The sequence below is a fragment of the Onychostoma macrolepis genome, chromosome 05 (assembly GCF_012432095.1).
Source record: "Onychostoma macrolepis isolate SWU-2019 chromosome 05, ASM1243209v1, whole genome shotgun sequence".
Lineage (NCBI taxonomy): Eukaryota > Metazoa > Chordata > Actinopteri > Cypriniformes > Cyprinidae > Onychostoma > Onychostoma macrolepis.
In genome coordinates this window covers 37,776,818-37,790,456 of record NC_081159.1, presented here as the reverse complement: position 1 = coordinate 37,790,456, position 13,639 = coordinate 37,776,818, and the positions used below count along the sequence as shown (strand labels likewise).

The 13,639-nt window shown below is 39.2% G+C and overlaps 1 protein-coding gene across 1 annotated transcript in view; it reads right to left on the bottom strand.

The window, feature by feature from the left end:
- LOC131541132 (nucleus accumbens-associated protein 2) overlaps positions 1 to 5,968 on the bottom strand; it is a 38,941-nt gene extending 32,973 nt beyond the window's left edge. Inside the window, 1 exon segment of the mRNA XM_058776692.1 lies at positions 5,783 to 5,968. The gene's annotated coding sequence lies outside the window, so the exon portion shown is untranslated.
- Positions 5,969 to 13,639: the final 7,671 nt, after the last annotated feature.

Genomic DNA, 13,639 nt, shown 5'->3' with positions numbered 1-13,639 from the left:
AATAATTTGGATGCTTGTTGAGGCAACTGGCGGCTCTACCTGCATAACGTGTGCATGTTTTTACATGTGTATCAAACACAGAAATGCATACTTGGCAAGATAACTTCGAGCAAGACCCAGGCAGCTATTAGAACTGATAAAAGCAGCTTAAATAGTCCTGAACAACACGACACAGGACGGCTAAAGTGGAAAATCATCTGAGCTTTGAAGTGTTTACAGTCCCAGTGAGCTCTGCCCTGCTAGAATTATACAATATACACACAGTCATTCATGTGGAATTATTCACAGACTCTCTCTCTCTCTCTCACACACACACACACACTGGCGTGACATCCATACCATGTGATCATGCCAGGCGTCATGCCAAAGGCCAGCCATGTCACTTACCAGAAATCACAAAGACACAGAGGGGGAGGGAGAGACAGAAAAAGCTGTTTAATTTAACAAACTATCAAACCTCCAGCCCAAGTTTGACAGTAAATCATTCAGAGTCTGTGTGCAACGTTCATTGCATGTTGTTGATTTAATACTTCCATAAAAGCATGCTTATTGTTCTTATCACTGCAGCGTCACTACATCTCTTTCATTCCATATTTTCCCTCTTACAAAAGTGCACACAAATACAATTAAGCATGAACAGTTTTCCATGAAGACACTGATATGACACTGTTTACACAACACAATGACAAAAAAGGTCATTCCACCCACATTTCATTCCAATATCTAACTGAACAGGTTCATACATAGACTATATAAAGCAACTGCATTTGATTTGATTTGATAGGAGACCTGAATGCAGATGGGATCTGAAGTCCAGCATATTCACCAGCATCTCACTGGCATCACAGAAACAGCGACAGGTGCATAGTTACTATTAATACATGCCAAGTGGGAGTTAGTAACTGTAAACAACATGGGCTACATGAGAGATGAACCCTAACCCTGGATTCAAAGAACTCGATGTGAAACATCCTATATAAACCGTTCTTGCACCGATCTTCAACCCCGTAACATTCAACCCCCAAAACACTGTAACAGGGCTGGAAACAAAACATGTTTTGAAAGAGAATTGGCTTTTTAATCAGGATTTCACTCACACTGGCCTCATCAAACTCAACAGTTCAACTCTTACAGGAAAAACACATTTGTTTTTATATATATATATATATATATATATATATATATATATATATAAAAAAAATATTGTTCTTGGCAAAAAAAAAAAAAAAAAAGCACAACAATACTGACTGCAAACAATGCAGTGTGGTGCAATGGTATTTGAGAGCTGAGGTTCATTTTACATCAATCTTAAACCATGAAACATTTTGAAAATTACATGTTTGGTTGAAAACGTTTTTTTGTCATGCCAGGGAATATTTAAACAAATGAATGAATAAATAAATGAATAAACAAACAAACAAACAAAGATATTATTAGTTTTAGCATTATTAGTTTTATTTTTTTTTCAATATTTTGAATTTGTTATTTTCGGCTATCATTTTAATTACAGTTTTAGTAATTTTGTTGTTTTTTTATTTTTATTTGTTACTGTTTGTTTTTTAATATGTATGTATAGTTTTATTAATTTTTTATTTTAATTGTTTATTTTAGTACATCAAGTTAAACCAAATGAAAATGATAAAAGTTGTTGTGGCAAACCTGGCAACTATCTTAAAATTATTATTTTAAATATTTTAGTTACCATTTATTTTGTTACCTTTTTTTATTTAATTTATATATATATATATAATTTATACAAATTAGATCTAAAACATTTGATTTTTTAAGTTTAGTTACCTAAAATAACCCTGATTTAAATTCCAATCATACTTTGACAGGGTTGAAAAAGTTCTCTTTAGGACAGGGAGAAATAGCTTAACAATAAAGTGAAAGCAATAATTAAGAATAAAATAATAGTTTAAAGGGATAGTTCACCAAAAAATTAAGACTGCCCCATGATTTACTCACCCTCATGCCACCCTGGGAGTATGAGACTTTCTTCTTTCAGATGAATACAATCGGAGCTATATTAAAAATTGTCCTGGCTCTTCTAAGCTTCATAACGCCAGAGAATGGTGGTCCAGATTTTGGAGCATCCATTTATTTTCTATCCATTTATAAAAAGTACTCCACAAGGTGGCTTCTGCCGCTTCTGTGAGAAATCACTCTCGAAGTCTTCAGGTTTTGATGCCAGAAAATAGACTTTATTGTCAGAGATAATGGCGCTGAGAAACTCTGTAGAGGATCTGTTGTGTCTGTCTGCATACTCTTTATATAGTTTTTTCTCAAGGCGTGTTCAGTATATTTCATACACAGTCCTTCTACCCCCATACAATGTACACATTTTACTCTCCTGCAGTCCTCCCTACACACAGGAAACATATGATCATAATTGTAGAATAACTTGATTACTCTTCTGCAGGCTTCCTCATCCACATGTTCATAGCCTTGATTAGGCACAATACACTCTCCTGTGGGCTTCTGCAGACCTCCTCACATACAAGGGAAACACGGTCATAATAGGAGATTACAAATATGTACGAAATCCTCCAACATTTTGCTTCCGCGTTCATCACTTTTCACCAGGGCTTACGCTACACCTACGTCATCCGCTGGATGCCACTCTCTCGTGAAAGTGCATCCCACAGTTAGCGAAAGCTAGAGATTACGGTATATAAAACTTTAAATATGGATATTTTTCTTACACAAATGCATCGCTTCACTTCAGAAGGGATTTATTAACCCACTGGGGCCGTGTGGAGTACTTTTTATGATGGATGGATGCAGTTTATTTTGCTTCAAAATCTGGACCACCATTCTCTGCCATTATAAAGCTTGGAAGAGCTAGGACATTTTTTAATACAACTCCAATTTTATTCGTCTGAAAGAAAGTCATATACACCTACAATGGCTTGAGGGTGAGTAAATCACAGGGTAATTTTCATTTTCGGGTGAACTATCCTTTAAAGAATTGGCCACTGAAAAGCACCTATTGTGGAGCATTGCTCTCTCGTTAAGTGGTAAGCTAACGATAAATTAATACAAAAAGTCTTGATATTTTCTAGCACAAATGGCACACGGTATTACCAGAATGCCTTTATCAGTCTGCAGAGCATCAGCGCAAAATACTCTTAAGATTTTAACCCTGTTGTCAACAAACAAAGGGTCTGGGAAGAGCATGCGACTGATGGTGTAGCGCACACATCATACAGAACGACAGATTCGTCACAGCATGTCTCAAGAGTCTCTAGGCCCGAGATCTAATTACTGATGAAGAGAGCAAGCTTATTGTATTCAGATAACGCTCTCAGTAAAGGGGCCCATCAGGGTTCGGCCCAGAGAGCGCGTCAGACAAACCCAACAAACCCCGGCTGGCCCTTCAGCCCCATGTGGAATGTTTGGTAGAGCGAGGCCTCGGGAAGGCAACTCAGGACACAGTGCAAAAATACAGCTGCTGCGCGTCATCAGGGACGTGGCAGCTTGCCAAACCAAAGACAGCGTGCCTACAGGCATGCATTGAGCCCAAGAAACACGGCCTTGTATATTGTGTGAGAACACACGACGCATGGATGACGAGATAGTTTCAGAACACAGTCAAACTTGCTGATGAGTTGGTTTACTGGCAGCAACTTTTATACCCACAAAACAGTTTATTACATTCATAATCATATAACACCATTTAGAAAATACATCACCGAAGTGCCTGGTGGGTCGTGCCCCTACAATGACAGACAAGCCAGGACAAAAAAACAATGCTAAATGCAAATCTTAAAATGCAACTAAACATTCAGCCATGCATAATGAGGATGACAAAATAAACTTGTACCAAAATAACTAAATAACTTTTTTTTTATAAAACTACACAGACATATTTAAAAATAAACAAAAACAAACAAAAATGAGCACACAGCAAAATTACTAAAACTTTAAAATTAAAATGCAAAATATATACAAAAATAAACAAATTAAAAAAATATATATATATAACAATGTCAATTCTACTAAAATAACACTTCTTTCAATGTTGACAGGTTGTGTGATGTGCCCTCATCCTCAAAAACCATCAACAAAACTACAGAAGGTCAAAGGCAACACAATATTAAAAACAGGCAAGGATGTATGAGCACAGTTTGTTTTGTGAGTAGAGAAAAACCACTGATAATCAAAAACCATTAACAAACTAAAACTGTCCATGCCATGTACTGTAGGCCTGCAACTAATAAACATTTCGATATTTTGAGTTGGTAACGATAAATTACTGTTTGCAAGGCTGTGAGCACATATTTAAGATTCAGCCACCGAAAAACCCATATGTGCATCGAAACGGTGATGTATTCATATTCAGCACATTTGCAGTAACAGCTGGTGTGGATTTTACAGCAGTGTGTAGCTGTGAAAAGAAGCCCTGTGGCTCTACGGGCCTGGAAATATGCCACCATAGTCCAAAAACTACCTCAAAATCTCTTCACACGCTCGTCCTGAGGAGCAACCCAGAAAAGCAGACATTTGGTAAGGCAGCAAGGCTTTATTTAAGTAAGGAATATGACACTAAGTGCACACGGTTCTGTTAAAATGACTTGCTGTGCACACATAAAATATTTGTTAGATATCATCTAGATGGAGACAGTGAGATCTTATGCAGGAAATGCCATGGAGCACATGTTAGTTGCATAGGAAAGGAGGCATTGTGCACAGTCACATGTCTTGGAAACCAGACAGCAGCACGCAACAGTCACACACACACACGCACACTCCATGTGGCTATACACTCTCTCCTCTGACCAAACTTCCTTTCTCCAATTTAGTCATCGTCTGAATAATCTTAAAGCAACAAACACTCACTCAACCGAAACTAAAGCTCAGCCCCAGACCTGTCGGAACAGACTGTGAACTGGAGATCAAACTCGCCATATCAATCCGTCTCAAACTGTTAGTTTATCTCATTGAGTGTGCGGCCGTGTCTCTGTTCATGTGGTTTCAGAGTTAAAAATGACATCCGGTTACAATGAACAAATCAACTGCTGAGGAATCATGCTACAATGAACTTCTTTTACAAATAAAAAGTTGCAACTGGAGATCATCAGCATATGCTGTCACAGAATGAAGCAGATACAATCAAATGTAATTTACCTCTGTGACTTCAATCGGTTTAAGTTAAAAAACAACAACAACAACATTTATCTGTTTGTTTTCTGTATTCAAGTACTCCAAGGTTCTTAAAAGAATAATCACAGCCCAAAACGTGTAATAGGACGCTACCATTTTCAGATAAACAATGTTATACCATGGTACCAGCGTTGGTAGTACCATGGTGGCATGTCCAAAAACAGTACTTGACAGGCCTTAGGCAGTTTTGCAAAAGTAAAGTGAGTTGTAACAGTGCTTGTGATGATCTGATTCTGCAGTAACCATCATCATCATCGTCAATCTAGATTAAATCACTAATAAACTCGAATACACTCGCGCACACGTTCTCACATTCTGCTCGCAAAATCACATTCCACCGAATCCACCTGCATTCCTTCACTGCCGCACTTTTTTTTATTTTATTTAAACAACTTTCATTAGCTAAAAACAAATGACTTGAATTTGAGGCTTATGTTCACGAGGTTAGAGCAAACCCTAAGTTTCTGTACATGACATTACCCGCCGCACTGAAATCTGATCTCCATCAGTGACTCTGAATCATACAAATATATGAAGTAGGAAATAAAATATGGCCCCATATGCGTCATGCAATCCTGCCATCAAGACCCAAACATGATGCGTGTCATATATTTACCCGGCGAGTCTCTCCTCCATATAAGAGCGCGACGCTCTGTAGCGGCGTATTTCTGTGGATGTGAAGTTTCCAGCGGGGTCCGTGTTCAGCGAGACCCTCCTCACCTCCACTGCTCTCTCCCTACAACGCCAACGCTCTCCCCATTTGCCTCTGTCTGAGTCTCTCTCTTTCTCTCTCTCTCTCTCTCTCTCTCAGTTCAGGAAGTGATTTCGCGTTCAGTCTGACATCATTCTCGAACGCTTTCAGGAGTTTTTAAAGACACAGTCGGACCGTCCCGTACAGTTCATATCTAATGAACAATTATGGCAAGCCGTTTTAACATTCATTCCTCAGACGTAACTATGTTCAAGTACTTAAATAATTAATGATAATGTACAGGCAGTCTGGTATTATTCCAAATAAACTCAGACTTGGTGATTATTCACCAAAGCAGATCACCTTCAAGGAACTTATCTATATGAAAATGACAGTCTGACTGTACTTTATCTCTACTTTATTATGGCCACTTAACAAATACAAACATAAATGTAGGCCTATATGAGACAGAGCACAGCTACTGTATGTAGAAAACCAGGTTTCCATGTTGAGTGGTCAGTTGTACAGTTTTAGCACTGGATGACAGTTATCACACATATTTGAGAACTGAATGCTGCTTTGACACATTTTGTCCCTGTGAATTTGTCCAACCATTCCAACCCGATCTCATGAAAGTGCATATAAATAGTATGACAAATAAAAATGAAAACTCGTGGTATTGATACGCAGAAAGGGACTTTGACATGTATATGCTACGCGATGGGTACACTCTACAAAATGCTGGGTTAAATTTAAATACAACTCATTGCTGGGTAAATATTGGACAGAACACATGCTGGGCTGTTTTCAACCAACAGTTGGGTTAAATGTTTAACCCAACCTTCTGGGCAGTAACCTAACCGCTGGGTAAAAACAACCCAAGCTCTGGGTTGTATTTAACCCAGCATTTTTTAGAGTGTAGGATTAGGGTTGTGGGTAGATGCGTATCATATGTCCGCGAAAACTGCATATAATATGCACGCCAACAAATTTCGTATCATATGCACGTGAAAACTGTGTATTATATGCACGCCAAACACGTTCGTATCATATTTACGCTAAAGTCCATTTTTGCGTATCAATAACCACAAGTTTTCATTTTTATTTGGAAATGGCTCACCATTCACCTCAATGGCAACAGCCCTGACCATTTAGTTTTGATAGTTTCATGTTTTGTATATCACTTACTGCACAATCTCTATTTTCTCACATAATGTAATATTTTACTTGCAAATCAATATCTCATATCAATGTTTTTTTTAATAATTTGCTAAATTTAATGAGCAGGATAATGTAGGGGAGTGCGGGGCACAAATTAACGCGGGGTAAGTTGTAACACACGTGGTTTAAATATTTCTACACATTCTAGAATAACAAAAAGTTGTGGTATTTAGTTGCCATCAACACTATATAGTGAAAAAATATATATATGTTCTATGCCAGCCGCCAGCCGAACCATCAGAAGTTCTGCAGGTATTGTGAAGAAACAAGCGAGGACAAAAGCGAAAATGGCAGATCATGGAAATAAATGTTATGTTCCAGGCTGTGCAGGGGATGTGAAGTGCAGGGATGTGTTGGTGTCTGTATTCAGAAAGGCACGGAAAGCAAATAACGTGTTCTAATAAAATAACACGAGCCACTAAAGGGACACGGTTAGCTCCTTGCTAGCGGTAGCCTGTTACATTACAGTACCTAAGATTTCACTTACCACAGTACATAAGATTTCACTTACTCCAAAGTAAGGAGTAAGGAGAGATGACTGAGGATGATGGCGAATGATTTACAGATCCTGAGCACCACTGACAAGCATCTGATATTGTAAAATGTGTGGTAAGTACTGCGGCTCCATAGTATAAACAGAGTATGTGCGATCACAAATCTCTAAAATGAAAGTGAAACTAAAAAGCGATTGTGCATTCAAAAGCCGTTTCAGTGACCAGCATATTAATAGCGGCTCCCTGATGACCGCATTTTATTTACAGTATAATTACCCAATGATATAACTGCGCAAGAAAGTATGGAAATATATATTTTCCCTGTGTTTCCTTCCTGCTGTGTGAGCTACTGAAATGAGCCGCACTGTGAAACAGCCAATCAGAGCAGAGCTCAACTTTATTATTCATTACCCTTCCAAATAAGGTAATAACAGACCATTTCATTCTAGGGAGAAATCCTAGGGTTGTAAATGGACATGTAAAACCGTTTCTGGAGAATTTTTGCCCCTACCTAAGCCAAATACCTTCTATGTAGATATCAGAGAACAATTTAAAATATTGTATCAATGCATTCTATGGCACCTTTAAAATATGTCTGAGAGTTTTGCACACTGTTATTGTGGCGACATTTCCATGCCCCGAGACATGACACAGAACAAAATGAAACGTGTTTGGATGCTTTACCTGTCAGTCATATGACCTCTTGTGCGGGCCTTGGCCATTCAAAGTTCCCAGACCTTCAGCCGTCAGTCTGAAGGTCTGGCTACGCGAGACTAGGTGCAACACTGCGTTACAATGTGCCCCGCTATAATTAAACTATGCTTTTCTTTGACATTAGTGAAATAATTTACACTGTTTAGCCTACTTTAATGCATTTTAATGAAAAACTACGAGAAAGAGGTGAATAAAGACTGACAGTCAATGTTTAATGTTCAGAAATGATTATTTCAAGAAATGTAAAGCATTTTGGCTCATTTATGGGCCGTCCCAAGCATGGTTGCAATGTGTTCATAACTCCGAAATCAGATTATTTTTAATTTTTAAAAACTATTTTATTTGAAAAAGTGAATAATTTTATTTTGTTGACAAAATATTTGAGTTTGTCTAATTGATCAGATAACATTTTAAGCTGTCATATGGTCATGTTACAACGTGCTCCTCAGATGTTACAATGTACCCCACCTACGGGGCATGTTGTCACATTTCACTTCCATTTTTTAAGGGTAAATAAAGAAAAAAATTTAACCTGGGTTTTGTGTCATGTTCATGTTTTCATGTCTTTTATTTTGAAGTTTAGTCACGGTTCCTGTTTGTTTCATGCTTCCCTTGCCCTCATGTCTTTATGCTATTGGATCCCTTGTTCTTTATGTCACGTTCTGATTGGTTCTCTTGTTCATTGTCTTGTTCTGATTGGTTGGTTCTTGTCATGTGTCCAGTCTTGTTTGCTATAAGTAACCATGTCGTTGCCTTTGTTCCTCGTCATGTATTTATGTTGTAACCTGCTGTTGGTGAGTTTAGTCAAGTCTGTTCATGCCATGTCAAGTCTGTTTGGTTTATGTTTGTATTTTGGATCACTTTGTAAATAAACTGCACTTGGGTTCTCACTATGCTTGCCTTCAGTGGACTGAATCTTTACAAAAATGTATGCGCTGTAATTATGAAACAAAGTGACATATTTTTGACAAGTGTGAAATTACTGTAGATAAAAAATTATACTCTGAACCCCATGTGGATTCACACCAAAGTCCCTTTCAAGGAAAGTCTGTTCACTCTGCCGCAATATTTGCAACACCTCAGGGTAGCTCAAACAAGACCAAGTGGGAACCGGAGCTTCTAACGGCCGCTGCAGTGATGCAATGACTTTACCAATCAACAATTGGCTTTCATTTAGAAGGCAGGACTATCCCGCCATATTGCGCGTTGCAGTTTATCCCATTCATAAGTATAAGAGTGAACCATCTTTGTATTTCTATAGTCTTTGATTCACACAAACTGAGAAAGTCAAAAAGTGTTAGGTTGTCTTCCGCTCTCCCCTACTAGTCAGTTTGTCATAGACACTGCAAAGTATGGCTTGCTTAGAATAGTTAGGTAAACATCTCAGCATGGACAATGATAGCAATTAGGCTATGTTCAGACTGTAGGCAAATCAGATTTTTTCTCAAATCAGATCTTTTCAGGTAGACTGTCCGCACTATTAATTTCAAGTGATCAAATCTGGTTTGTGTGTTTTGGTAATGATGCAATTGTACCAACATATGTGACAAGACTTTCAAAACGGATTCAGTGAAGGTGCATCATCCTGCTCTCTAAATAAGCACCCTGTCGAGACGTGGTGCAAAACTCCTGCTTTGCACAAGAAAAAGTCAGCAACAGAGGATACCGTGCTCTAGTCACGGCCAGCTTCACTGTGCAGTGAGGGGTGCTGTGTCTTTCAGCATTTTCGTCACCAGTTTAGATGTTCGCAACAATGAGGAGTGACAAAACAGTCAATCGCATTAAAACAGAAGATAGTGAAATTCATCCAAAAGTCCTTCTCGTCGGCTTCTCTGAGCTCTTTCCACAATCTACTGCTTTTCCAGTACTTCTAGCCCACCAATAACTCCATTAGTTAACCAATCTTGTAATGTCTCCTCCTTAGGATCAGTGACCTCCCTCATCGCTATAGTGTCCATTAATGGGTTCTAGGGATACCGCCACGATGGAGACCAGCTGCTTTCGCAATGAAGGCCTTAAACAAGGCCACTCCGACTCCATTACGCCAGTCTCTGGGTTTCCTGGGTCTGTCTGGCAGCCTCTCTCATCATTTGAACATGGTGTTCAATATGGCCAAACAATGATCTGCACATAAGTCCATTAACAGAACACTGCTTGGGTGAAGTCTCCCAAGAGTTGCATGGATTCCTCAGTTGGCACCTCTTCTAGGGCCTCAACTAGGGTCTCCATGAAGGCTGAATACTCTGAATTGCAGTTTGGTGCATGGGGACAGATCACAGTAAGACCCTCTACAACAGTGGTTCTCAAATCCAGTCCTCAGGACCCACTGCTCTGCACATTTTGTATGTCTTCCTTAATTAACGCACTTGATTCAGATCATTAGCTCATTAGGAGAGAGATCCATGAACTGAACTGAGTGTGTTAGATTCAGAAATATACAAAATATGCAGAGCAGTGGGTCCTGAGGCCTGGAGTTGAGAACCACTGATCTACAACACAAAGTCACACTGAGGCGACCTTTTCAAGCCCTCATAAGTGGACCTTGAGGGCCAGAGTTGAGAAACACTGCCCTAGTGCATAACATCATATTCTGTTGTTCATTTGTTGTGGGGTCCAAAATAATTTCTATGCTTAAAGTTGAGTGTGACTTAAATCACCCTAAATAATTTTTCACTAAATTCTGGAAAATTTTAAGAAGTTTTTCTGATTGACACTATTAGAGCTTTCCTAAATTAGCAAGTTAAAAATAAATAAATAAATAAAAGGAAAAAATCAAATACTTATGTTTATTTAAATTTTGTACTCTTTTGTTAGTGGTCTCTGACACACTAAATGAGAACTGTGACAGAATAATTAACATTCCAGAGGCCACTATTGTGCCGAGTCATGCAACCCCTGAGTTTTCCATCACAAAGGGAATGTGAACATTTGTCATTCCCAGCATTCATGACCACATCACAAAGTACATGTCATTTCTAGCGCCTACTCATGCCACTTAAACAATTGTAGCTCTGTAGTCATAACCAACAAGAAAAATCAAGTAATTGTGATGGACTGGATATTCTTGAGATTTCTTTACCAGTACTTCTACAGGTCTGCCACTCATCAATTGCTTACTTTCTGCCTCACCCTACATTCATAGGCGTAAATCCCGGGGGGGACGGGGGACAGGACCCCCCCTATCTGAGGCTTGTCCCCCCTAAAAATATCATTACAAGCCACTCTGTGTATTGAAAATAATATAATGGACATATACTTAAAATAATTGTGTGAGTAGTAAAACAAAATAAACGCAAAAAAACGTTTTAAATTCAGAAATGTTTTGATTCCCCCCTCCCTTACCTCGCAGTGGTTTGGCCCACTGCCTGCTTTCCTCTTTTACCATCACACACACACGAGACCGGCTGGAGAGAGCAAGTACCTCAGTAACAGTTATGTGTAAGTAACTTAGGCTGTCAAGGCTATTTTATTCTCTTTAAACATCGGGTGAAATGATTCTTTCTCTTTAATACAGATGATGCTGGATCATTAATAAATTAGTCCTGATAAAAAAATTATGACATCTGATGTAGTTTCTATGAGCGATTATAAGGTTAACAAGCTTAATACCGTAGCTTGTCACCCACTACAACTAACACGGCGATAAGCCTGTGTGTGAACTGATATTAGGCTAATATTGTAGACCTATGTGTTGGGTTTCGTTCAATATGATGTTAAGTGGCAGATCAGTGGGTTTAATGCGGTTGAATTAATGCGAAAGAGACGTACTAGGTTTCAGACGAAACCTAAAATACTATAGATGACGCAAAATAATAATTATAATATGACCGCTTGGTGAACCATGAACTCATATTTAAACACGGTCTCCATGCTATGTACACATATCTATCCTTACAAGTACAATTTTGGCTGTATTATTTGTGTCCCCTTCAAAAATTGCTCTTGAGAAATTTTACCTTTATTGTCCCCCCCTACTGTTAGATGAAATTTACGCCCCTGCCTACATTGCAGAAATATTTGACTGGACTGCAAAGTGTTTTAAATGAACAAGGACATACAGAACCACCATCTATATTCTTCAAAATTGCAAAACTCTGGTTATAACATACCAATATATCATATCATGTATGTTAAGGTATGCACAGTATAAATCGGGAGTTCCACCGTTTCAAAGATGTGTGGATATTTTGATGCCCCTTCAAGCCATCATCCATTGTGATGGTGTTATTGGTCTCCCATACTGGTGGTGAAGTACGCTATGGATTTTGCCAGAGATACCCTATGTACACCATCATCTGGTCTAGCAGTGATGCAGGAGAGACAGTGAAAGCACACAGTGTGATACTGGACAGGTCTCTAAAAGATTAAGGCAGGGGTCACCAAGTTCGGTACTGGAGGGCCGGTGTTCTGCAGAGTTTAGCTCCAACCCTAATCAAATACACCTGAAGCAGCTAATCAAGGTCTTACTAGGTATACTTGAAACTTCCAGGCAGGTGTGTTAAGGCAAGTTGGAGCTAAACTCTGCAGGACACCGGCCCTCCAGGAACAAGTTTGATGACCCCTGGATTAAGGAATACAACCTTAAGAATGGACCAATGGCAGCTAGGCTAGCCCAGTCAATGTGCATAGACCCCAAAGACCCCCTACATCAACACCCAGAGCTCACTGAGAATCTATTGTCCCTTTCTGTGTTTAATTTGTTATTGCTTTGTTTGCTACAGTATGTTTCATTAATTTATCCCTTGTTTAGTTCTAGTTCTACAAATTGTTCTTGCCAGTGCTTATCTTGCCTTCATTTTTGCCTAGTCTTGCCGTATGTTTCTCTTGTCCTGTCTCCTTCTTACCTTTTACCATGCCCCTTCATTTAGCCCTTGTTTAGTTCTAGTTCTAGAAATTGTTCTTGCCCGTGCTTATCTTGCCTGAAGTCTTGCCTAGCCTTGTCTAGTCTTGCTGTATCTTGTCCTGCCCTAATGTGAGTTTTGCCTTTAGTTTTCTGCCCAGCCCAGCTGTCCCTTATCAGAGGTCTTCTTGCCAGTTAGTACTCTAATGGCGCTTTTCCACTGTGTGGTATGACTCGGATCGGCACGGTTCAGAATGGCACAACATGGCTCAGTCCCCGCTTTAGCGTGGGCGGGATTATTCACGTGTTGTTATAGTCGCACAGCCTCCACTGCCGTAGCCGCACTGCCGTGACTCCAGAAAATTTTTTTAAGTCCGTGTCGCTCCATCACGCTCTCGCTGGATCCGCTCCTCGGCTATCAACAAGAGGACAGTCTGTACTTCCTCAACAGACAACGGAACTGAACGGATTACATTTCTGAATTTACATTTTTTTTCTGGCTACATTTCTGAA